The sequence below is a fragment of the Chiroxiphia lanceolata genome, chromosome 3 (assembly GCF_009829145.1).
Source record: "Chiroxiphia lanceolata isolate bChiLan1 chromosome 3, bChiLan1.pri, whole genome shotgun sequence".
NCBI classification, from domain to species: domain Eukaryota; kingdom Metazoa; phylum Chordata; class Aves; order Passeriformes; family Pipridae; genus Chiroxiphia; species Chiroxiphia lanceolata.
In genome coordinates, this window is record NC_045639.1 from 110,687,406 (window position 1) to 110,712,483 (window position 25,078).

Below are 25,078 nucleotides of genomic sequence, written 5' to 3' on the forward strand. Positions count from 1 at the left end.
GTCTCCTTTCTCTCTCCAGTGCCCAGAGAGGGAGCAGAGGTGATCGTTTTGATATAGATTCCTTTCCCCTCAGCTGAAAGTAGGGAAGATGACTCCCAACCACCGTTGGTGTCCATAACTTTATCTTTTCTGTGGGCTGATCCATTTCTACAGTAGAGGAAACTCCATTTTCAGACACTTCTAGATGCCCTGAGACCACAAGGCAGTAGCTGAGGAAGTGTGACATAAAGTTGTGCTCCATTATGGCATTTACGCAAAGAGTTTGGAGGATTTGCATTTATGTTCCTCAATTTTTCCTTTCTAAAGCCTCGTTGATCAGAAAAGAATTTGTTGAAAGCATTCTCAGCTTAAGAATTTCTACATGAGAGCACATGCTTTTTCCCCCTGAGGCAATGCTTGTTTGACAAAAACAAAAGAAAAACATCAATTCTACTTCTCAGCAAGCACTTTTTTTTTCGAAAAAAACCCCAAACAAATAGTTTTGACTGCTGACATCTGAAATTTTAGTCAATCTGGGATTGGTTAAAAGTTTCAGCTACCTGAAACTGGAAACAGTAAAAGAATTAAGGTACCCCTTGAAAAACATAACCAAAATATGACTTTTCCGATAGACAATAACTTGCCTTTTCTCACTGACTCTGGTAGTCTAAGCTGTTATTTTTAAGCACAGCTTCTTGAAATACTGTGCAGTGTTATTCTGAATGAGATTTGCTGTGGGTGTGCAGCTAATTTTGTGGAAACATATCTACTGTGTTCACCTACGTGTGTTTAGATATGTTGCATAAGAAAAGAAAGTGGGCTGATACTTCTTCACACTTCAGGCTCTTCATGTTCCCTACGCCCTCACATTTCTGAACTGAGAGCATTGCTGCTGCCACTACCACACTGCAGCTCAATACTCTTGGCTACTTTTGCAATGAGATTTTTGTTTAGCTTAGTGTCACAGGAGAGAACATCTTCCTTCCCCCGCATTTGAATCTCTTCAAACAACATATATTATAGTCTTCAAGCTATAAAGAACCTCTGCTAATGCATTTCTAATGCTGACAGGTGCCTTTGGACAATATTTTAGTAAAATATATTTACTGCCAAGTGGCTTTTCAAAGTTAATGGTCCATTGTTAACAATGAAATTTCATGGTAATTTGAATTCTTTCTGAATTTAGGACACTTCACTGTGGAAGAATGTAACCTCACCAGAAAGATAAATGAATTACTATGAGTGGTACTCTACTTTAGTTTCCAATTTACACCTTCTTGCCTGGTACAACTAGGTCTGTTTTGCCTGAGAAACAAACAGTGAAATATGTTTAAAGATGTTTAAATCCGAGAAGTGTATTTTCCAAACCCATTACTATTAAAACTTGCAATATGTTTTGCTGGCATTATATCTGAAAGAGAAATGCTCTACGTTTTCCCCATCTCCTCTTTTTAAAAAAAAAATTTGGCAATCTGATCCAATAGAGTGGGAAAAAGTAAAAGCACAAGGGAAGCTGCAAAGCTTTGCCTGTCTCATGTGGCACAACACAAACAGGGGTTATACCTTGTTATTGGAAGGACGTTCTTTGTCACCTTTCCTTCTCTCAAATGACAACCCTTCTAGTAAATATGCGACCTTTTGTGATCTGAACTCATCTTAAAGCACACAACCACTCTAAGATGCTGTAAATTTGTCTCCAAGATGAACTACAGGCTTAGATCAAAGTGCGTGCTTGCAGAAAATGTGACAAAATTATGTTCCTTCAAATCTGCACCTCATCTTTTCAAAGATAGAAAGGAGAAAAAAAACATTCTTCGATCTTGTCTTTCCACAGCCACAGATCAAACAAAGCCCAAGATTTCTGAATTAAACTTTTCCATTTATATTTACTTTTTTTTGTTCTTCCTGATGTGTACAAGACTCTGACCTCTTAAAAAATGCTTGCTGAACACTGACTGAAAAACTTAACTTCCAGACATTTTAGTTAAGATAGATGCTGTTTTTATTATAAGCGTACACCACTTTTTTTTAAAATTCACCTTTGGACAGAACCTCAATTGTATTTGGATACCTTATTGATAGGTGAGGGTTAAGTTCCTATGCACCTCAGAAGATTTAGGAAGAATCAGAGGCTTTTTTATTCATATATCACTTCTATCAATCTGTTACAGGGAGAAAAGCATAGAATTACTGAACCATGTTAATTATTTATTCTGACAGTTTGAACAAGCAATTGAATTGAGACAGCTTGGGAGTCTCTGTTGACTAATAGGGGAGAAATATTCCAGAGTTTAAAGGCAAAGAGTGAATTGAGAGTGAGTGTTTATTAATACATAATTGAATTTACTACTCCAAGGAGAAGTTTATGAGTATGTTATAGCTCTTTGGTCTTCATCTACAGAAAAGAATAATTTGGAAAGGCCTTAGAATTATTAAGCAAACTTTGAAACATAAAGTCATTAAGACGGTGAAAAGTTAGAGAGAAATTCCTGAAGGAGAACAGTTAAGATGTATATTGATCATAATTCCTATGCAAAATGTAAAATAGACAAAGAGGAAAGAAATAAAGTATCTGGATGAAGGGATTTTTTTAAAGTGAAGACTGAAAAGGAATTACACAGATTAAAACATTTATTATCACAGAAAACCTGAAAGACAGCAGACTGATCCTGAGCTTGCTTTGTAACTCCCTTGGTTTCAGCATTATGATGCCAACTAACTCTTCCTAAACAGTAAAAGCTTTGTAAAAAATCAAATTAGAAGGCAAAATTGAAATTCTAAAACTCACAGAAGCCAGAAGAAATAAAGGGTGAGCTATCCACAGTATAGCTGTCTGAGCTGGTTCCCTCAGCACATCACTATAGGTTCTCTTTGTAGTCAATGGGATGAAATGTGCAGTATTGAGTCATAATTCATCTGTCCTGATTTAGAAGCCCTCCTACACTGAAATGCATTGTTCCCCTAAATGCATTCCTCTTTTGTCAACTAAAAAGAGTGTCTAAACAGCTAGCTCAGAGTTACATGTGTTCAAATGAATCCCACTCCAGGTGTTTTGTAAGTGCATGAAATTCCAAGGAAGAAAATGGAGTCTATTTGATTCTCAGCAGAATCTATATGCAGGAAGGAAGAAAAAAAAATTGTAGCTTGCATTTCCATTCTCTTAAGGTTTTATGCATCTTTCATCTCTGGAAGCAATGGCTGTACCAGTTAGCAAGACTGCGCCACTGTTTATTCCTTATTCTGGAGGCCAGCTGGCATTATCGGACAACATCCATATGTTTCAATTCTCCCAGCCTTCAAAAGAGAGTGACCATGTCAAAATTTCCTACTGGGAACAGTTGCTGGCCCATCATACACCCTAAACTGTGCCTGGGAACTATTTGTGGAAGTGTTACTTGGCCCAGATCAAACCTGTCTCAGGGACCTCTCTGACAATCAGAAGCATGGTAAATAGTTTTGTGGTGTCTGTTCCAGGGTAGCGTTTAATGTAATGCCCACTGAAAATGAGTGTACAGCATAACTTTAAAAATCTGGGTTTCAATAACCTGTAGCACATTTCATGGAGACAATGGCAAAAAAAACACATCAGCTCTTATCGGATTTAGCTCTGAGTTATCTTGTCTCCATTTTCAATACAATATAAAGAGATATTTGTAAGCTATAAAAGAAGGTGATAATATAGTGAGAATGACTGACAGCTGGTGCTGATAACAGGGAATATTTGCTGGATAACCTGAGTATATATGAATATTGGAAATAGAATCAATGGGAAACAGGCATTAAAGTGATCACTGCCAAAAAACTGAAACCAAAGCAGACCAAAAGAACAGAAAATGACTACCTGGTTTATTTCAGATCATTTTATACAAGACGCAGATCAATCATAACAAAGAGCTACATTTATAGTTTATTTTTTAAGTCAAGAAGAGGATAAATCTGGAGTTTGATTTTTTCATCAATAAATGAGTAGTGAGTGGTCAAGTCTAACAATGGGTATGTCCTGACAAGTCACGCCCAGTGTTGGTGGGAATAGGTGGAATAAGAATGTCACCAACCATAACACTAACTGAATTCCTAGATCAGTCTGAAAATATAGACTTGCAAGGACAAGTGTGATTAAAATCTAGCATGGGTTTGTGAGGAACAACAGACATGACCTGGATTGTTACCACCAGGCTTTCCCATATTATTACCACCACAATTTATTAGTTGTACAGTAGGATTATTGCAAAATAAAAGCTTTCTCTGTGGAAGAATAGCATTACAGTAAATATGCTATTTGAAAATTAAAAAAAAAAAGAAATAATTAATTTTACTCAGGAGCAGTAGATGTTTGTATGTCTTGTGCAATAGACATTGATTCAGTTGCTTAAACAACCTGGTTCAAGATAAGACTTTCATGGTTCCCGTTGTATCAGCAGAAGTTAAAGCTGGGGCTCAGCTGCTTAACTGCAGGTATATCCTTTCTGTTTAACAAGCACTGAGATATATTCTGTCTGGCCTCCAGCTGTCAAATGAAAAGGACATGAAGAAACATGTATCAGATTATCCAAAATGTCAGTGGATGTCTACATTTCCACTAATGGGTTTCGCCACTGTTAAACAAACATAGTCAATCCAGCTTTTCAGTTAATCAAATGTGTTCTATATTTACATAAATACATTCCACTTTCAGGACTCAGTACAATTTTCTAAGAGTATTAATCCTGTCAGTCATGTTTGGGTACCTTGAATACTCAAGTCCTGGACACTTAGTTTGGGGATCTGAATGGAGTCCCTGGTGATTCTGGGTAACCATCTGTTGTCAGATAAGATAAATGTCTCCAACCCAGTAGACCCTAATTAAAATTATTTTCCAAAAATTATTTCAAAAGACTATCTGAAATAACCTTGCAAACTTTAGCAATCGTTCCCTTAGAACTCGTGGAGATAAGTTCTTATCTTTAAATAGCAGCATAACCAGAAGGATTCATAAACTTATAGACCAGGCAACCTGTTATTCACAGAGATAGGAAAGAAGGTTGTTGAACAATCAGTTTGCAAACACTAGCAGATAATAAAGTGATAAAAAAGAGTTAATATGAATTTGTCAAGAACAGGTCACATTAAACCAATTTGATATCCTAGAAGCATAAAGTTGAATGTAAAGATATAAAAAGTGATTTATTTTAGGATTCTTATATTTTCATTTTGCCATAAATAATGGGTGCCAGATCACTAGTCCCTCTTCATGTGCTTTTTATGTCTGGCATGTGTCAAATGCCTCTGTTTAATGTGTGTCATAATGATAATTGACACTCTGCAGTAATTACCATACCTTGACAAAAATAAAATGAGATGTATGTACCAGAATTTGTGACAGAAATATTGACACTATGAGAAATTACTCATGTTCTTGAGGGATTCCCCCCCTCCTGAATCACAGTTCTAACCTGTGTCTCTCATGGTCAGTATTTCTCAGTTAATCAGATTCTACATTGATGTTATCAGCCCAAATTCCCCAACACCTACCCTGGTACTCAGAATGCCAGGATCATTAAATTACACTGATGTAAAAGAGATATGGATCAGGATCTTGATATACAGAAACAACAAAAAAATTTAAAAGCCTTTTTAGAAAAAAAAGAAGAATTCAGTAAAATTACTCATGAAGAACTGAAGTCCTTAGGATTCAATATGAAAATTATTGGCTAGAATTTATGAAAGCCCGAAGCCTCACTGAGTGCTCTTCTGTTAAAGGTGTTATAAGATAAATGTCTACAATGTTCACCTTTTTTTCCCACTCCAGAATTATCATGGTGAACTTTTCAGTACTGGTTTCTAATCACATTTTATTGCATGAAATCTCCACTAAATTATAGATTAGTTTCCAGTAAACATTTCAGCAAATAAAAAGATGCTTCGATACTAAATAAGCTTGGTGCACTCATCTTTCTCAGAGTATAGACTGTTAGTACTTTCTCAGCTGTTTTAGTTTAAAAAAGTTCTCAAGAAAATTGTTAGGGTGACATTTGTGAAGCTGAGCATAATAAAAGTTCAAAAGTTTCTAAGGGAAAACTGTTAAATGTCTACACATGCATGCATAGCAGGATTTTCAAAGTTGTCTTTGAGGTAGAAGGAGAAATTCTTAGATGTCTGTCAGTCAGTTTAGACGCGTACATATATTTTTAATCGACTTTTTAATGTTAAGAGTACCTAAAATGTCTTCTCACCTGGAGTTATCAGTCTGAAAATTAGGCTTCCAGATTCCCTCAAGAGTCAGTGATGTGAGGTGAGTGTACCCAGAGACCAATCCACCCCACCTATTTTAAGATACAATTAATCATTTCTTTGTCTAAAGAGGAAGCTCAAGTGCCTATCTTTGGCTTGATGCCTTTGAAGAATAAACAACAAATATCAGGGCATACCATGTTCAGCCTTGCAGAGAAAACATCAGGGGGTGGGAACTGAGGATCCATCGCGCTGGTTGTTTCCTCTCTTAGTTAATTCTGGACTGAAAAAAGAACATGAACAAGCTGAGCATGTGAGATATTAGAGTAGGACCGTGTGAAAGCATCTAGAATTCATGTGAGAGTGTTTACTGATGTGAAGGAACAAGATTCAGAATGGGAGAGGTTCCAGGCGTGGAGAAAAACATACAGCAATTGACAGGACTTTATTATATGGACCTTTCAGTTATTATATGGACTTTACCGTTACTATGTGGTTTCAGATATGTGTATTGCATTGGATCCACACCACACAGTGCACAGCCTGGGCAGGCCCGGGCTTGCCACAGGTTTGCCTGCTCCCTGATTCCCTGCTCCCGTCTCTGATAGGCTCCAGAAGCTGCAGAGAGGAGACAGTTACCATTCGCCCTTCCCTTCCCTGGTTCCTCCCACGTTCCTCCTCCTTTGCCTGTGTCCCTACCCTGATTTGTTCCCCCGTTTGTCTGTCTCATGCTCCACCCCATATTCTAGCCCTTTCCCCACCTGAAACTCGTAAAACCCCTATACCCCTCAATAAAGTATCCCAGCTGCTCCTCTTCCTTGTCTCCGGACCCATCTGTGCTGTGTCACAGCCTCATCCCCCCTCGGACCGTGGCATACTGAGGCTGTTATTCTACAGAGAAATTTTTAGGTTCTTCTTACAGTTCTCTAAACATTTCTTTGAAATTCTTTCCAAAGTCTTTAAAGTCTACCAAATTACATTTAAGCACCTAAGGACTTTCTATAGGAAAATTTCTTCATGAATTTGTAAAATTCAGGTTCAAGTTGGAGAGTCTCAAGTCTGAAAAACTTACATCTAACTCTCCATCCTTTTCTTGCTAGAAAAAGATAAGTTAAAAAAAAATACTCTGACATAAAATGTTCTATTTGTCCTGAATCACTTTTTTTAGGCCCTGGGGGAAAATAAAGCAAAGAAAATGAAAAAAAACCCCTGCATTAACAAGTGACAAAAAATATCCCCCTCCTGTCAGTAGATCGATGGAAAGAGAACCCATACTTGCTTAGATCCTGTTCCAGGGTTAATTCCTCTGTCTATCAGAGAGAATTAGCGCCCACTTGGTTCACAGTCCAGCACAGTCTCTGCATCACCATGCGGCACAAGCACTGGGGGTGAGGCAGTACCTATCTAGGCACTGTTAGTCTGCTCTGGCAATATTTGTTGAATTGAGATTGAATTGAGATGTCACTGGATTCAGTCCCAGATGAGTGACATAATCCCCAAACAAGACAGTCAATCTCTGTTCTCTCGCTTTGTCTCATCTCGCTTGGCTTAGGCATTTAAAAGGTACTTTTAAAGCCAACTCCTAAGAATGAGGGAGGAAAGAATTATGTATTTTTACAAAAAGGAGAAAATTTAGTTGGCTGCATTCGTACTCTGTAAATTTACAACAAAGCAAACCTAGACTTTATGGTGCAAGACAGCAACTTGTGTCAGCAATAGTGTGGCCATCAGGGCGAAGGCAGTGATTGTCACCCTGTACTGGGCACCAGTGAGGCCTCACCTTGTTCAGTTTCAGGCCCCTCATGACAGGAAAGATATTGAGGTGCTAGAGTGTGTCCAGAGAAGGGCAGCAGAGCTGGGGAAGGGTCTGGAGCACAAGTCTGATGAGGAGTGTTTGAGGGAAGGAGGTTGCTTAGCCTGGAGAAAAGGAGGGTCAAGGGAGACCTTATCACTCTCTACAACTCCCTGAAAGGAGGTTGTAGCCAGGGGAAGTTGGTCTCTTCTCCCAGGTAACAAGTGATAGGACAAGATAAAACAGCCTCAGGTTGCACTGCGGAAAGTCAGATATTAGGAAAAATTTCTTTGCTGAAAGGGTGTTCAGGCATTGCGACAGACTGCCAAGGGAAGTGGTGGAGTCACCATCCCTGGAAGTGTTCAAAAGGCACTAACACATGTAGTGTTTAGAGACGTGGTTTAGTGATAGACTTAGCAGTGGTTGGTTAATGGTTGATGATCGGAGAGGTCCTTCCCAACCTTAATGATCCTATGATTCTAAAGTGAGATATAACAGCAACAATTCAGTCCTGAAAGAATAAAGATACAAGAAAATCGCACCAAGATTCCTCCTTGTTCCAAATCTACTCCCAAATAAGACTAAGACACTCTTATCAACAAGGCTTAAGTAATTCCTCCTCTTTAGTAAAAAATAAGAGGTGGATGGAAAGGATTACTGAGACATGACGGGATATTTCAAGAGCCAAGTGATGGCAATTGCTGAATAGAACCACAATAAAAGGTTTGCATACCTCTCGTCATGATTAGCTGCTTCTTCAAGTCAATATTCAAGTTAAATTGTGCCTGTGCAGGTTAGTGCATGTCTCCAAAGTCCTTCTTCAAGGGATAGTGTTTGTGGGGTGAATGTGTGAACGAGTTCCCTGGCTAAGAAACCTGAAAGAATAGGCCAAACAGGATCCTTGCTTTAAGTAACTTCTACGCTTGTATTTTTTAGTTGAGATTCTTCATCCTTGTAACCCAAGGGCTTAAAATTGCTACTTCCTTCGAACAAAAACTTGTGATTTCCATCAGAAATTTACCTTCTCTTTAAGGCAAGCTCAGGGCTAACCTGACTAGTATTAAAGTTTTTGCTCTCAGAGACAAAAACAGGGGTCACAGAAAAAGTGAGATCGTTCACAACAAGGCTGGGATTGGATTTCCTGACAAGCTGCAAGAATCACAGCAGTGGGAGTCACCAAATACCAGGGGACATCGAGCACCCTTCAACCAAGGAGTAGACCTTGAGAAGAAGACAGTTACTCCTGAGTAAACCAATCTGCAAAAATAAATTGAGAAAGGTCTGTCAACCACCTATGCTAAAAGAAAAAAGGAGAAAAAAGGCCAATAAGAGAGTGAACATTTTGTTTTCTGTTCCACTTAGTTCATACCTGAAAGACCAGAAAGCAGACAAAGAGAAGATATATGAGCACACCCTGCCTTCATCTGGGCTGCTGGCAAGTCTGCTTGGACATACCACTTCCCAGTCTGCTGTTCCAGAAGAAATAAAATCTGCCATCATTGTTCTGCTAGTGACAAAGGCAAAGAAGAATTTTCTGCAGAATGGTTTGTGAGAAAATTAATTGACAACAGGTTTCTTGGCAGTTTGCAACCATAACATTTGCATGATCTGCTGATGCCACGGTTTTATTCCCTGCTAATCAGATATTGCTCTCTTTACTGTGCAAGGGCATCTCTTCTAGCTGTTGTTGGCATGGAGAAGGCAGACCTCCTAACAGTAATAATTCCACAACAACTTTCAGTCTGTATCGGCACATATTTTTATAAGGTCTCAAATACCCCATGGAGACAACCCCACCACATAACAGCCAAAATGTGACCATCTGCTTGATCACTTCATGATGTGGGAACTCAGCATTGCCAGCTACCTCCTTGGATTCAGTACAAATCCTTACCTCACCAAATAAGCCAGTTCCTCAGAGATAATTGTGGTCTTTATTTACACACACCTCAATTCAACCCATCTGCCATAATTGAGCTCTGAAGCTCTGTCTGTTTGAGCTTCCTCTATGTCAATGGAAGGGGACAGACACCTGTAAGATCTGCAATAGACAAGCTAGATTGTCCTAGAATTGAAGGGGAAGGGGGATAATATTTGTCCTGCATGTGACAAGCTGTGGGATGACAGGCTAAAGTTAGAAGGATGGGGTGCTATCCAGGACCCTCAGACTGGTACTCTGAGATGAGCTGAGTACACTGGAGCACACTTGAAGTCTTACAGAGATGAGCCAGGGTCTCCCGAGGTAACAGAAGCCAGAAGGGAAACACCAGGGAAATATCTCAAAGGAATTAAGAGGCAGGAAGGCAAGACAGCTGACAGCCCATCTGAAGTGCCTCTAATGAATACTTGCAGCACTAGTAACAAACAGGAGAAGGTGGAAGCCATCGTGCTGCTAGAAAGCTGTGATCTAGTGGCCGTTCCTGAGACTTGGTGAGGTGAATCTCATGACTGGAGTGAGGCTATTGATGGCTACAGGCTGTTCAGAAGAGACAGGGGAGGAAGAAGAGATAGAGGGAGTTCCCTCTACATCAAGATGTGAATTGAGTGTGAAGACTTGTGTATAAGAACATGTTGAAAGCCTGAGGGTATGAGTGAAAGACCAAGGCAATAAAGGGAACCTTTTATTGGTGTCTACTACAGGCTGCCCGATCAAGGGGAGCCTGTTAATGAAGACTTCTTGCTCCAGCTATAGGAGACATTGTGCTTGCATGTGCTTTTCCTGTTGAGGGACTTCAACGACCCAGCATCTGCTGGGAAAGTAGCACAGCAAGCTGTAGGCAATCCAGGAGACTCCTGGAATGTATGGAGGATAACTCTTGAACTAAGTAATAAAGAGCCCTGTCAGAGGGGACACAATATTGAATCTGATGGTTGCCAACGTAAGTGAACTAACTGGGGATGTCAAGATTGGAGGCAGCCTGAACTGGAGGGATCATGCATTGGTGGATTTTGGAGTCCTGAGGGATGTAGGTCAGGCAAAGAGTGAGGTTAAGACCCTGAACATTAGGAAAAAAATTCCAGTTCTTCAAGGAGCTAGTCAATAGGATCCTCTGGGAAACTGGCCTCAGGGGAACACAACTGGCAGATCTTTAAGGAAATATTCCATAAAGCACAAGAGCAAGAAATCCTCAGGAGGCAGGAATCAGACAAGGAAGGCAAGAGACCAGCACGGCTGAGTGGGGACCTGCTGATCAAACTGAAGGACAAGAAGAAAATGCACAGGCAGTGGAAGCAGGGACAAGTATCCTGGAAAGATTATAGGAGCACAATCCGTTTGTGTAAGGATGGGATGAGGAAGGCCCAGGGGCACTTAGAGCTGAATTTGGCAAGTGACACAAATAACATGAAGGGCACCAAAAGGTATGTCAACCAGAAAAGGAAGGTCAAAGAAGGCATTCACCACCACTCCCAATAAAAAAGGCTGGCAAACTGGTCATAACAGGTGAGGAGAAGGCTGAGGTACTCAGCAACATTCCCACCTGAGAAAACAGCAGAGAACTGCAGTGATCTTGTGCTAGAGCAGCAGAACTCCATGTACATGGGTATGTGAATATTTCATCTTCCCCTGTAAAATGAAAAGATACTTATTTTTAATATTTCATATGAAAGAATAACATTATATCTAAAAAGAGGTTACAAAATACAAATTGAGTAGCAATTTTTTAAGGGGGTAATTTTTTTTTTTTAACTTCCTACTTCTCTTGAAAAATACCCTTTGGAATCCTAGAATCATAGAATGGTTTAGGTTGGAAGGGACCTTAAAGATCATCTAATTCCAATCTCCCTGTCGTGGGCAGGGACACCTTCCACTTTCCACACAGGGACTATCTTACAGACTGCAGATATTATTGTTGTAAGAAAATGAATTTTAATACTTCTTGCTGTCACATTTTTATATTTTGCCCTAGTGCTCTGGTTTCTTTTCAGCAATCCTTTAAGCTTGTACTGTGCAGTTGGAGCCTTATGAATGAAAACACCATTATAACAATAATTTATCAGCTTGAGAGATATAGGCTGAAATGGTACAAATTTCTGGCTCAGTCTTATAATGATAACTCATGACAATATCTAAAATCACTTTTAGTTCTTTAAAACTGAAGGCAAAGAGCAATTTGCGATGCCATTGTTTGGATGAATGGGCAACATTCTCAGAAGCAATCAACTAAAATAAACTGATATATAGGTTCCTGTAGGAGGCAAGTAATCTTAAAATCTCTTTCTAAAACAAAACATAACTTTGCATTCTGTCCTACATTTAAATTGCAGTGATTTACACATATGGTTTGGCTTATATTTATTGTTATTTGACTTTCTAAGTAAATTCAATGTACTGAGAGTACATCGTGAAGTGCTTCTCACAAAGCTTTGCTGACATAAAAGTAATAAAACTAAGCAGGCTGTGAGATCAGTGATTCATTGGGAACTGTCAGCACCTTGCTTCTGGTGTAGATTATAATTTTCTTTCTTCTGATCTTAGCAAGCAAAACGTTCTTAGTAACAGACTTAAGAGGCTACTTCTCTCCAGATTTTTTACATCTTTCAGTTACACGTACCAAGCTATTAAATGGGATCAGCAGTCTGGGTTTGGGTTATCTCTGCCTTATGCCCATTGCAATGTCTGACAACACAGCATTTTAAAGTGTATAAAAAACACTAAAGAACAAAGAGTTTAAAGTAGTTTGATCAAGCAGTTTCCACATTCCTCCTTTTTCTTTCACAGCTTTGGGCTTCTTATAAAGTGTAATCTATTTGTCAAACCTTTTAAGGGGGGAGGACCACTGAAGCAGCATGACAGATGAAAAGAGAGGAAGAGATCATCTCCCCAGTTCTTATTGTATATGTTGGTTTTAATGATCATAGAAATTAATGAATGCACACAGTAAAATGAAGTGGAAGTGATGGGCTTAAAACAGCTGAGGGTTTGGGCCTAAAGTTGACATTAGTGATACACTGTTTTGTCAGTCACCCTATAAAGCAAAGCAGCCCCTCGCCCTCACACCACTACACTTTCAACCAGTGAAGTCATCTCTATAAAAACATGATAAACTGAATTAGCATATTGTGCTTTTTATAATGTCCACAAAGGGATTAAGACACACATCCCCCAAGTGTATAGATGTATACATGACAGTTAGGTACCTCAACAGAACTCAGAAATTCCACATCAGTGGGATTCTTGTGCACTTGCAGTGGCAGAACAGCATCACCCTTTGGCTAAAGCCTTTACTAGAAAACAGAGCAGGCCAGGCCTATGACTGTCTAAAGAGTATTAAATTTTTTACATGCTCCCTGACATGGTTCTGCCCTGTTCATGGCACTTTCCCAAATAATTCCCTGGTGCAAATTAAGGTTTGTGAATGGCCATTCTGTTCTAGAGGCTAAAGGAGTAACATACCATAGCTTACGTGCTTAGATTGCACCAGCTGGATTCTGTGACAGAAAATTAACCCTAGAAATAATTAATTCATTTGAATGGATGCAGATTAGGAATCTCCAATGACCTCCATAGGGACCTATGCACAACAAAAGATTCATCAGAGAAAGCACTCCCTCTCCAGACTCCTTCAGGTATTAAACATGTTCAAACTAATTTCATGATCAAAATTATTACCATTTGAAATTATGGATATTCAAAATAATAACAGGAAAAGGATGAGGAGCCAGCTGACTCACTGTTCCTGGTATTCCAAGCAAAAAGAACACTCCCCCAAACAGAAATATGTCTTATATATTTTTCTAAGACCATAGTTTAGCCTTAAACTTTCAGGCTGAGTTTAGACAGAATAATAATTAAGAGAAAGCCTTAATGATCTCCCCCTGGGACAGGGAGATGCTAAAGGTCGGGTTTCAGATACATTAATGAGCTGCTAAATGCTGCTAACTCGGAAAGGCTTTTTTTAAGTCCTGCACAAGCCAGCCCACTCATGTTTTTAATGCCAACACCGGGCATATCAGATGTCTGTGGGAGTTTTGCCATGAAAAGAAAGCTCCTCGTGTGCTTTATTTACAACCATTTCACCAGGGTTTATGAGAAGCAGCTTGAAGGTGAAGCCATGCCCCACAAAACTGAGAAAGAGCTTGTTGGTCTAATTCCAGCTCTTCATGGGGTCCTCTGGCCAGTGATTCGGAGAGTGAATCAGAGCCATGCAGGGAAGGAGTCCTTCGGTGGTGGCAGCCCTGCCTCTTGGAAAGGCTGAAAAACAACAAGGGAAGGAGTCTAGGGCTTGCAGAAAAAGCAGAAGTCATGTGCCATCTTAAAAATTGCAGAAGCAACATGTTTTAACAGATGTCTATAAATTTGTACGGTTTACTTCCTCTATGTCTTGATCTAACACCCAAGATACAAATCCTCAGAGTATGACACCTATATATTGATTGATATCAGTCTTTAAGCATAAAAATTGTAATAAAAATCCTGTGCTACGTGAGAACAAGGATTGTCAATGCCATGTGTTCACTTCTGGTGATCCTTCTGGTAATTTAAAACTAGATTTCTTTTTGCCTCAATTTCACTGCCATAAAATTGGTGTAATATCCATAACAATCTCACAGAAATCATGATAGTCATTCGTGTATGCAGTGCATGAGGGAACTGATGCATGCACCGCTATATCAACCCATGGCAAAATAATCAATTTTTAATCAGTTCTCTGCACAAGTGGTGAGGGTAATGGGACCTGAGACCAGGCAGTGAAAGACAGCAATTTAAAGACAGATTTCTAAATGGTATTGCTACAATGCTAAAATTAGTAAAGTCAAAAACTTAAATACCAGAATCAAGGGCCAGAAGAGCTGCACGGCTTTAATTCATTCTTCCTGTGCATTTGGATTTTAGTGCAGTCAGCCCCATGAATACACAGTGATGTAAAAGCATTCAGACTGATTCAGGCCAAAGGGTTTATCTAGCTCAGCATCTTATTTCTGATAGCAACCAATGGCAAATGCTTTAAAAATGAGGATTTCAACAGATCAAGCATCAAGTCATACTTTCCCAAAACATTCCCACCAGGCTCCAGCTGCCTCTTGGCTCGCTGGCTGCTGCATCCAAATGTGTTCTGACTTTACTGGCCCTTTCCATGGAGTTTTTCTCCCCAAATATGTGCAAGTTCTTTTAACTTCCTGAATGGTCCATACTAGTGTTATTTGGTTTTGAACCAATTTGACACAAGGGTAGCTGAGAGCCTGGGAGCAGCAGACAGAGCATCAGTGTGTTGCAGTTTTCATTTTTCAATAGAGCTGCGTAATGAAAAGGAAGGAGTGGGATTTTTATTCCAGTTGTTGGATAAGTCATTTCTTCTCTCTTTGGTTCATTTTGCTTTTCACTCCTTGTCTAATGAGAGGAAACTTTTAGGTCCAAGGAAAGGCTTTTGCCCACGCAGAGGCATTCTGAGGATCTTTATAACCATTTGGCAGCTCACCTGGATGAATTCCTACATCTGCAGCATTCCCTGGCACTGCTGTTTGATAAATGGTATATACGTAACCTACCCATCCCACATTGGCAATCTGTGATCTCTAAGCTAAATTTATAAGCCCACACTGGGAATAGAGGAGAGGCTGCTGCTCCCCTGAAGCGTTACTGTGTGAGCAGCACAGCCTGTGTATCACAGAGTAGGGCAGCAGCCACGTCTCTGCATCAGCTGCTTGGCAGCTGCCTGTGACTCTGAAGCAGACAAATATGAGGATGCTTCCCAGCATGAGCAGTCCCACTGGTGGGACGAACTGAGCCAGATCCGTGGTGCTGCAGTGCTCCGAACACCATCCCAGGCTTGGCAAGGGCAGCGGAGGAGCCTTCCTCCAAGTTCCAGTGCAATGCAGAACCTGGGCTTTCTGGGAAGAGAAAGGGAGATTTAATACCTACTTTTGAAACTGCTGAGTCAGTCCCCATATTTCCTTCACTCCGAGCAAACAGAAATGAAAGGGTGATGTTGTGTCCTGCTCTACCTTCCCATCCCTTTTCTGAAGTAAACAAATGTCAGCAAATCCTGGACTAACAACACTGTTAAAAATATCACCCTTTCAGCAGATGGGTTCATTGCCTTTGGTCTGAAGCTATCTCTTCACTGCAGAAAAGGTGTATTTTTACATCAAGATAAGAAATCTAGGTGGAAACCTCAGTGGCTGAGGGAAGAACATAAGAGTTGTGCTCTGCACCACATTGTCACCAGCTGGAGTAATTTCCGAACAGAAATTATTAGTGTAGGAATTTGACAGGATTTGACCTGTTAATTGTCAAGGTAGAAGCCAGCCCTGCTTTACTCGGGTAGAACTTGGTCTTGGGCGTACAAGTGAAAATGAGCTACTTTAGCCAAGATGCAGCACTCACTCTCTCCTTAGCATATTACAAACCACGGCACTCAACCTTCAGTCCGAGTGAAAAGGTGGTGTCCCATTAGACTTTGGAGCTGTGTGAAAAATACTCATGGTCAGAGAGACTATATCCCTTTCAAAGAGAGATAAATCCCCAAAAAGCTTTGCCCAGGTGTTTTTCCCTCTGTTCAAGGAAGGGGATTCTTATTGTTCTGATGACTAATATCACTGGGGAAAGTTAAGAGTGATTTTTTTCTGCTTATTGCTTGTTATGCTCTGGAATCCTGCAGTTCAGAAACTTCAGATTGTGCAGACGAATGTATCTTGTCAATGGAAGGTAAAGGTTTTCCCCCTTTCAAAATTTGGTCCCAAGACTGCTAACATTATACACTTGTCTCATGTATAACTTCAGAAATAGGTCCCATTCCTTCAAGCATTCCTTATTAGCTCAAACTTACAAGTGCACTGGTCATTTTTTGGACGTGTATTCTTTTACACCTTCTATTTACTTCTTCAACTATTTAACCACTTTTGCTTTTCTTTGAAGAATTCACAATTGCTCCCTCTCTGCCAGAAATCAGCAAATTACCAAATGTATTATTTCTGTAATGATTCAAGTATAGATTATTTTTGCTGGATGCCAGAATCTACACTTGATCAAAGCATTTTCCTTTCTTGAAAGAAAAATAGTACCTTATTCTTTTGGATGTTACCGAACTATCAAATCCAGGTGATAAAGTGTTCTGATCAGTGCCACAAATCTCTCCTATGCTTTTAGCATAAATGAATATATAATAAATCCATCAATGACTTGATCTAAATTCGTTATCTTGTCTTCTACGTCACTGAAACTCCCATCAATGAATAGCAGATTCCATATGTGCAGTTCTTGTTTACAATGTTCGTTAAAAGGCTTAAATGAGAAACAGAGAAAAGTGCATTTTAATGTATTGCTAAGCACAGCAGAAAACTAAGCAGGATTCCAACTTTATGTACAATTTGCAAGCAGTATACGTTAGCTCAAACCTAAATCTCCCATAATGAGGTGTGCAGCCCAATGACTGATCACATCCATTGAAATATTCTCTGTGTTCAGCTCTATTTCAATGCATGGGGGGGATGGAGGTGGTGTGTTATTAAGTATTTCTGTTCCTTCTAACAAGAAGAAGGGGAGCTTCTAAGCATGAAAAATTGTAAAATTTGACCTTAAAATGAACTATAGCAAATGAACCTTGAATACAAAGTGATGTCACCACAGTTCAGTCAGAAATATGTTTGTGTCTGGACTAGCAGTTCTTTGGCTCATTTCCAGGGCTCAGCCCTGGGCTTCTACCCAGGGATGCTTATGGTGAAGCTCTGGAAAGGTCTTTTCAATATAAAAGATGCAAAATTGGATAAGATTCAAAATCAGAGATGCCAAATTCTTGTTAGCATTAATTATTCTTAATTCAAATCAAGATCAAGGCCCCATCATGCTGGTCTCTGTGTAAACAGGGATAACAGTGTTTGGCTTGAGAGTCTGCAAAATGGGAAACACAAACTGATGAAAGATTGAGGATGTGCCTAGAGGATGTGATGTGGTTTAGTCCAGCTCTCGTAGTTGTTTGGGCTGCTGCATGTTGTCTGGCACAACATTTGTTTTGAGGGGGACGGGAAAGGGTACAGTAAGGGGGCTGTCAAGGACTGTGGAACTAATTAACTGAAGAGGGAACATACCAGAAAGGAGATCAAAAGAGCATGTGAACCATCACTTTTAATCTGTATTTCCAACAGATTCATGTTAATCTAATGTACAGACTGGTGTTTCTTAGGAAATTGGAAGGCAAGGGAGGAACTCAGCTACAACTGCCAAATCATTGCACCATTTTCTTCTACAGGCATCTACAGCTGTGGCTGTGGTTGCGAAGTTGGCAGAATTTTATGGGAGCAGTGTTGGGCTGATACTGAGATTTCTGAAATATGACCAAACCAGACAGAATCTGGTTGCCTCTCTCCTCAGTGCTCTTCAGCCTCAAACATTCATGGGGTTGCTCTCTGCCAGGGTCCACTGAAATGCTCACTAGGAGACTAACTCATGTTTCGGTCTCATCAACAATTCCCAGAATTATTTAAAAGGCTTTCAGAAGTGCTCATGTGAGCAGAAATAAGTGCAATTACTTGGAGTACACATGAAGGCATCAGTCATAGTCTGTATGGTTGACAGAAGAGCCCTCTGGTGCACTGTTGGTTTTTAAAAGGGGTTTACATTGTAATGGGAATAGACCAGACCTTGGGAGCTGGAAGTCACCAACGTGTTCAGGCCTGTGAAGTGGCCATAGTCTGGCAGAAATGTTTTTAAGGAAATTAAAATATCTATTAAGCATAACTGATTTCATTTATGATATTTGTGATAGATTTAAGTTCATTTGCTGTATTTGTCTGAAGTGCTAAAATCCAGGAATAAAGGAATCTCTTGTGCAGCACTAGAGGTTTCCCTGAGGTCCTTGTCACTAAAGACTCGTGGTTCAACTGACTGAGGTTTCATTGCACTTGGTTAAACATTCTTGCTATAAAACCCAGCTCTGTGTATTAGCCAATTTATTATGATAATGATCTGTTTCTTAAAAGAACAATTCTACCCTGAATACTTTTTGAGAAGGAAAGACACAGCAGGGTGTAAACCCCTCTGTCAGCATGTCTGCATAAATCTGATTAGAGAAGTTGTGCATGTTGTGGCATCACAAGGAGAATGGACCTAGAAAGGATTTAATTTCTGTCTAGATGCTTTTTACTATCACAAAATACCATTTATCAAATGAGATAAATAATTATAAGTTTAGTCAAAACAAAATTTCTGCAGGAAATTCAGCATCGGATCTTGAGTGTACATTATATATTTGTTGCTGTAAACTCCATGACATTCAGAAGGTGTAAATACTGTAATATTACTGATAATTCCTACAGCCCAAGGAAACTCCTCTCTTTGGACAATGTTAGTCAGCAGTGCATTGATTCCACAGTTAGACCCTCTGTCCCCAAAATCTGAACCTTCACAGGCATTTTACTGATAGGATGAGGTCTGACTTCACCTCTTGCACTGAGATTCTGGAGAAAGAGTGAACCACTAAATACTGTGAGAGTGATTTAGTCCCTCGTCGGGATCCCTTAGTTACTCTAGCTACCACTAAAGCAGCACAGCAACTAAAGGAAAACTAAATAAACAAGAAATTATCAACAATCCTACTATGTGAACAATTCAATTACAATCATTTTACAAGTATTTAGACATGAAAAATTAAAATCAGTCTTTTCCTACCTACATTTCAGATTAGTTTTAAAAAATATACTCTATCTTTTCCTTATCCTTAATCAAGCTGGGAATTTTTTTCTCAGAGTTGTGGTTAAGGTCCAGTTCTTATCTGGATGCAGTGTGCTGAGATTTACCTTTATGGAAGGATCTAGATTCGGAACACATTTCCTTGTGTATCTTACTGCTACTTGAAGTATTACCAAGCTTCAGATTCTCCTTGCCTTCTGTATCAAAGACCTCAAGGATTTACTGATTCTTCTCAAAGAAGTAGTTTAATAATTTTTTTCTGTTTCTTTTTCCCTCTATGAGATATGGACAGTCCTTGGTGACTGTGATTAATTTGTTTAATCTCTATGCTTCATTTTTTTAATGTAAGTGAGGATACTAATATTAATGACACTAATATTAGTGATTTAGCAGAAGAACAAATGCATCCTACATTGCACTGTGTTGGGATACAAAGCTCCTCCTCTGTAAGAAAGTGATGATGTGAGCCTAAATTATCTACAATGGGGTCCCCAGCATGAGATCCACATTGTCCTGCTGGAGCTAGTCCAGAAAAGAGCCAGGAACATGGTCTAGTGGAAGGTGTCCCTGCCCATGGCAAGGAGTTGGAACTAAATGGTCTTTATAGTCCCCACTAATTCTAGGATTCTAGAGTTCTGTGCTTCAATATCCTACTACTGTACATGGCCCCTACTATCACAGGGTATTGATTAGATAAAACAAGATGAGTTTTTCCAGGATGTGAATTGGCCTCTTTACTACTAAAGAAGGTAAAAAATCTTCATGTGCCCTGTTTGCTTATTCATGTGGAAAAAAAAAAAGTTGTTTCCACAAATGAAATAAAGTTTCTTTCCAGTAGACTCACAGCAAAGAATTTTAGTGTAAAATTATACTTACTGTCTACCATTATGATTTAAAAGTAAGCTGTCTCTGCATCCTTTGTAGACATGGAATGTTTACATGTGTTGCTGTTAATGAAAGCTGACTACAATACTTGGGTTTCTTAGGTGCAGAAATGCTGAGTAAAGCTGTGCTATGGCACTTACTTCTAAGACTTGTTTGAAATATAACATAGACAACAAGGTTATCATCACATCGACTGCTATCACCTATAGCAGCAAATAATCTTCTTTATGTGTTGATCCAAAAAAGTGCAGAGTCATTCTGATCTTCCTTCCTAGAAAGTTTACAAAAGCTGGCAGCATCCAGCCTCTCCTTCTAGCAGTGCCTCGTGGCTTCAGATTGTGGTCTCAGTGGATATTATGTGGAGTGACAAATGCAGATCAAATTCTGGTGCCAAGAAGCTGAGTGGTTGTGGCAGAAGCAATAGCTAAATGCTGAACAGGCATGCTTTGGTTAAGAAAGCACTGAAGACAGACTGGTTTTCATGCTTAAACAATCCTAAGCATCTTAAGTCAAATTTAGGTAGGATGGCACAAAAGTAAGAGACCTCAGGAATCTGAATAGGATCTGCCTTGCAGCATTAAGACAGGATGTACCTAGCACTCACATTAACATTTATTAATCTAACCTTTAGACTGGTAACGAAGAAGACTTTTTGAATCTCTTGTATAGTGTGTTCCAGTGTTTAATGAACCTTGAAGAAAGAAAGATTTGTTTTTTCTGGTGTCTAAGTTAAATGGGGGGAGTTGTGCAAATGAAACTATGTCCTTCTCCAAGTAGAAATGAGAAAGAATTGATTTCTGTCCTCTTCTTAATAACTTATTTCATGTTGAATGTTGTTGAGTTACTACTGACATTCCAGTCTATACAGGAAAAAAGTCCAACTGATTCAGTTTTTCTTTACGCTTTTCATTTTTAGATAAAAGGCCATTGTTTGCTGGTTTTATTCCTCAGGGTATTCACCCTAATTTTTCCATTCACCTTAATTTTTCCATTTTTTTTTAAATATCCCCACTCACAGCAGGGTTCTGGAACTAGATGATCTTTAAAGGTCCCTTTCAACCCAAATCTTTCTACGATTCAATGAAAATACCATGCCCCTTTTCAAAACATTACTCCAGTTCTCCTTTTTGAAGATACATACTTTGCTGCTTCTCTCCATTCTTCTTGGACCATCCCATCTACTTTCATTCTCTAAAATGACTTCTAATAGTTTTGAGATTGCTTTGGTTTAATTTTAATTGATTCATTTCTCCAGGCTCTTCCAGCTTGAATAAGTTTACTCAATCAAGTGGTCTTTAATCTGTTATTTCATTCTTCTTATTTCTATCCCTATCCTCTTCAAACTTATTTTTAATATCTGCTCACAATTAATCTTTTGGTTTTGGATTTGAGACAGAAAACACATTATTTATTTCCATCTTCTCTGCAGCCTCCCTTACTTGCTCTCTTAACCTCACAAGTAATGGGATAAAAATTTCTCTTCTCCTTTTCTCTTAAGTAATCATAGGTCACTGCCTGTCTGGCAAATAAAAAATTGCTGTATTTCATTTGTGTCATGTCAGTACCTGAGAAACTTGGCCATTTTGACCCAGAGCCAAAGACCCTCTGAACCTTCCTAGAACTGCTCAGTGAACTTAACTCCACTGTCAGTGTTGTCAGTGACATAACAATGCCGCTGAAGGAACAGAATTTTACAGAGTGAGTGTGGTGTTTGAATCATCAGAATTGTCAGATAGTGTTCAGAAAAAAATGGATTTGTATCCTTGTTGGGGAAGGGGGATAGACTTGTTTATGTGGGGAGAGCAACAGAGGCTGACTGGAAAATTTGGTATCTAAGTAATGATGGGGAAAAAACAGTCAGGTGAAGATCTTCTTGTGACAGCAAGGAAATTACTGCACTGTATTCTCCAGTATCTGTATTTGTGTGACAGAACTGAAGTTATTTGTAAAAGGGGGATAAGTTGAAATTTTGCATTTGTTTATTAACTACCCTAAGAAAATCAGTGCTAATTTTCATCCCCAAAGAAGTTACAAAATTAATATTTTTTCCTTAAGTTACTACTTGTTCTATTTGCAAAAAAGTCTAGAGTTTAATTAGAGTACTTTAATTTTCAATATTTTCACAAGTTTGTGCTTACTCATTAGTGTGTACTCTTGGGTATTCCTTCATATGTATGTTTGACAATATAAAGCTCCTTTCTATTAGTCATTGCATACCTACCCTAAGATTAAATGCACCCAGGAATTCTTCACTGAGAGTGTGATACGCTAAAATTTTTAAATTAATAACAATAAAAACATGACAAAGATACAACTGTGAACATAAACTTGCAGGAGGGCGCATAAGTGAGATTTTTGAATAAGCAGAGAAAAGCCAGTATTACTGTTAATTGTTGATAGAACTGTTAGAGCATTGCTTCACCCAACCTGGTGCTGGAGCATGTCCAGAGAAGGGCAACATAGCTGGTGAAGGGTCTGGAGCATAAGTCTGTTGAGGAGTCACTGAGGGAGCTTCTCTGCAACTCCCTGACAGGAGGTTGTAGCCAGGTGGGGTATTGGTCTCTTCTCCCAGGTAAGAAGTGACAGGACAAGAGGAAGTGCCCTCAAACTGTGCCAGGGGAGGTTTGCCTTGGATAACAGGGAACATTTTGTTTTCAAGCACTGGAAGAGGCTGCTCAGGGAAGTGGGAGAATTACAATCCCTGGAGGTATTAAAAGATGTGAAGATGTGGCACTGAGGGACATGGTTTAGTGGTGAACGTGGCAGTGCTGGGTCAACAGTTGGACTTCATGATCTCAAAGGTCACTTCCAACTTAAGATTCAATGATTCCTATACCATTAAATTTAGCCATGCACTGGAAGTGATGACCAGCCACTCTGGTCCACACACTATAGGGTACTTAGACACTTGCTTTAAGAAAAGTATAAGAATGTATCCAAGTCACTGGATTCTGCAGCTTTACACAGCTGAAGGAGCCAATTCTTTCTGCTTGGTGGTCTGAAAATGACCGTGTGCAATGACAGCTGTGCCAACGACAGCTGCGCCTTGAGAATTTGAGCAACTCACCCTGAACTTACCAGGGAATTCAAGGTCCCTCCTGAACTGAGACGCTGATTCATTAGAGAGACATTTCCACACAGGCCTTTTGCTAACTGCAAGACTTCTGTAGTACTGTAGGTTTATCTTTCACTGGGGACACCGATTTGCAGTAAAGCAGATAACATTCACAGAACCTGACAGTTTATGCTGTAATTTCCGTGTCTAGAATGGCTGTCAGGAGTCTGCTTTGGGCAACATAAGCAGCTGTATGAATCCCAAACAATTTAAATCTAAAGACAAACTCAACAGTCCTTCAGTTGTACATACTTGATTATTTGCAAGTCTACTGTTGTCATATTTCTGCTTTTGATACCAGAAAATTGCCTTTGTGCATGCTTTGATTTATGCAATTCTTCTACTATAGAAAGTGAAGGCCCACAAACAGAGGCAATTTGCTTCTACTTCTTCTCCTGCTCAGTAGTGTGTTTTCTTACATTGACCAGAACTTTGTCAGGGCTTGATCCAAAGTGCAGAGAACTTTCCACTTTCTCATCCAAGCCCAAATTGGTGTTTTTATTGGTTGATCAACATTTTAATTTGAAAGCCAAGCCATTTTGGCTCCTTTTTTTGAATGTTAGTTTTTTTTATTTTCCCCCAAATTGAAATTCTCTAATGGGGGGAAAAAAAATAATGTATATGTGTGTGTGTATATATTTTTGTCAACATATGCATTGTAGGAATGTGTATACATAATGAATAACTTTACTGGTTAAACCTAAACTAAACTAGTTAAACTAGTAAGATCAGATTCTGATCTTTGTTACCATTCTGTCACAAAATTTAATAGTTGTAGACTTCATAGGCTGTGACTGTGATAAGTAAAATGAAAGTAAGTCTGTATTAAGCATTAATTTATTAAAAAATCATACTCCAAAAATATTTTTCAGAATGGAAAATGAAGTAAGAATGTGTCATGGAGCACTAAGCAGGTCTGACTTTTCTGACTGTCCTCTCACGTGAGCTAAGGGAATTCCTTGTCATCAGGAGGAGCTCTGGATAGCCGAGAGAGAAAGAGACAGAGGAGTTATAATCATAGAAAATAAACCCATATGTATTCCAGACAATTAATGTGGACCAGTGACTTAGCCATTACCACCAGCATGTCAACTTTCATATAGTGTGAAAGCTTGTGTACTATCACTGAGGAGTTCCGATCTCACTCAGTACAGAGAGAATCATGATCCAAATTATTCTGGTTATTTGTACTTACAGTATAATTTCTCCTCTATCCAGCATGAAGAACCAAGATGTTCCCACTCATTTCTCAAACAATGCCTTTAATTTATACTCTTTGGAAGAAAATGTTGTTACTTGTATTTTTAAGTGTTTCAAATTGAATCCCTTGAGCCTTGAAAGATGTAGTGGGAACCACAAGGAATTTCAAGAATGAACCCAAGGCTTGAACCAAACTTCATGTTCTCCTATATTCACAGTCCCTTTGGGAACTGATTCAATGTCCATTAAAATCAAGGAGTGTCTTTTAAAC

At 39.2% G+C, this 25,078-nt stretch overlaps 1 protein-coding gene across 2 annotated transcripts in view; it reads left to right on the forward strand.

Moving 5' to 3' along the window:
* PTCHD4 (patched domain containing 4) overlaps window positions 1-25,078 on the forward strand; it is an 83,839-nt gene that overhangs the window by 52,879 nt on the left and 5,882 nt on the right. The gene's annotated exons all lie outside the window — the stretch shown is intronic.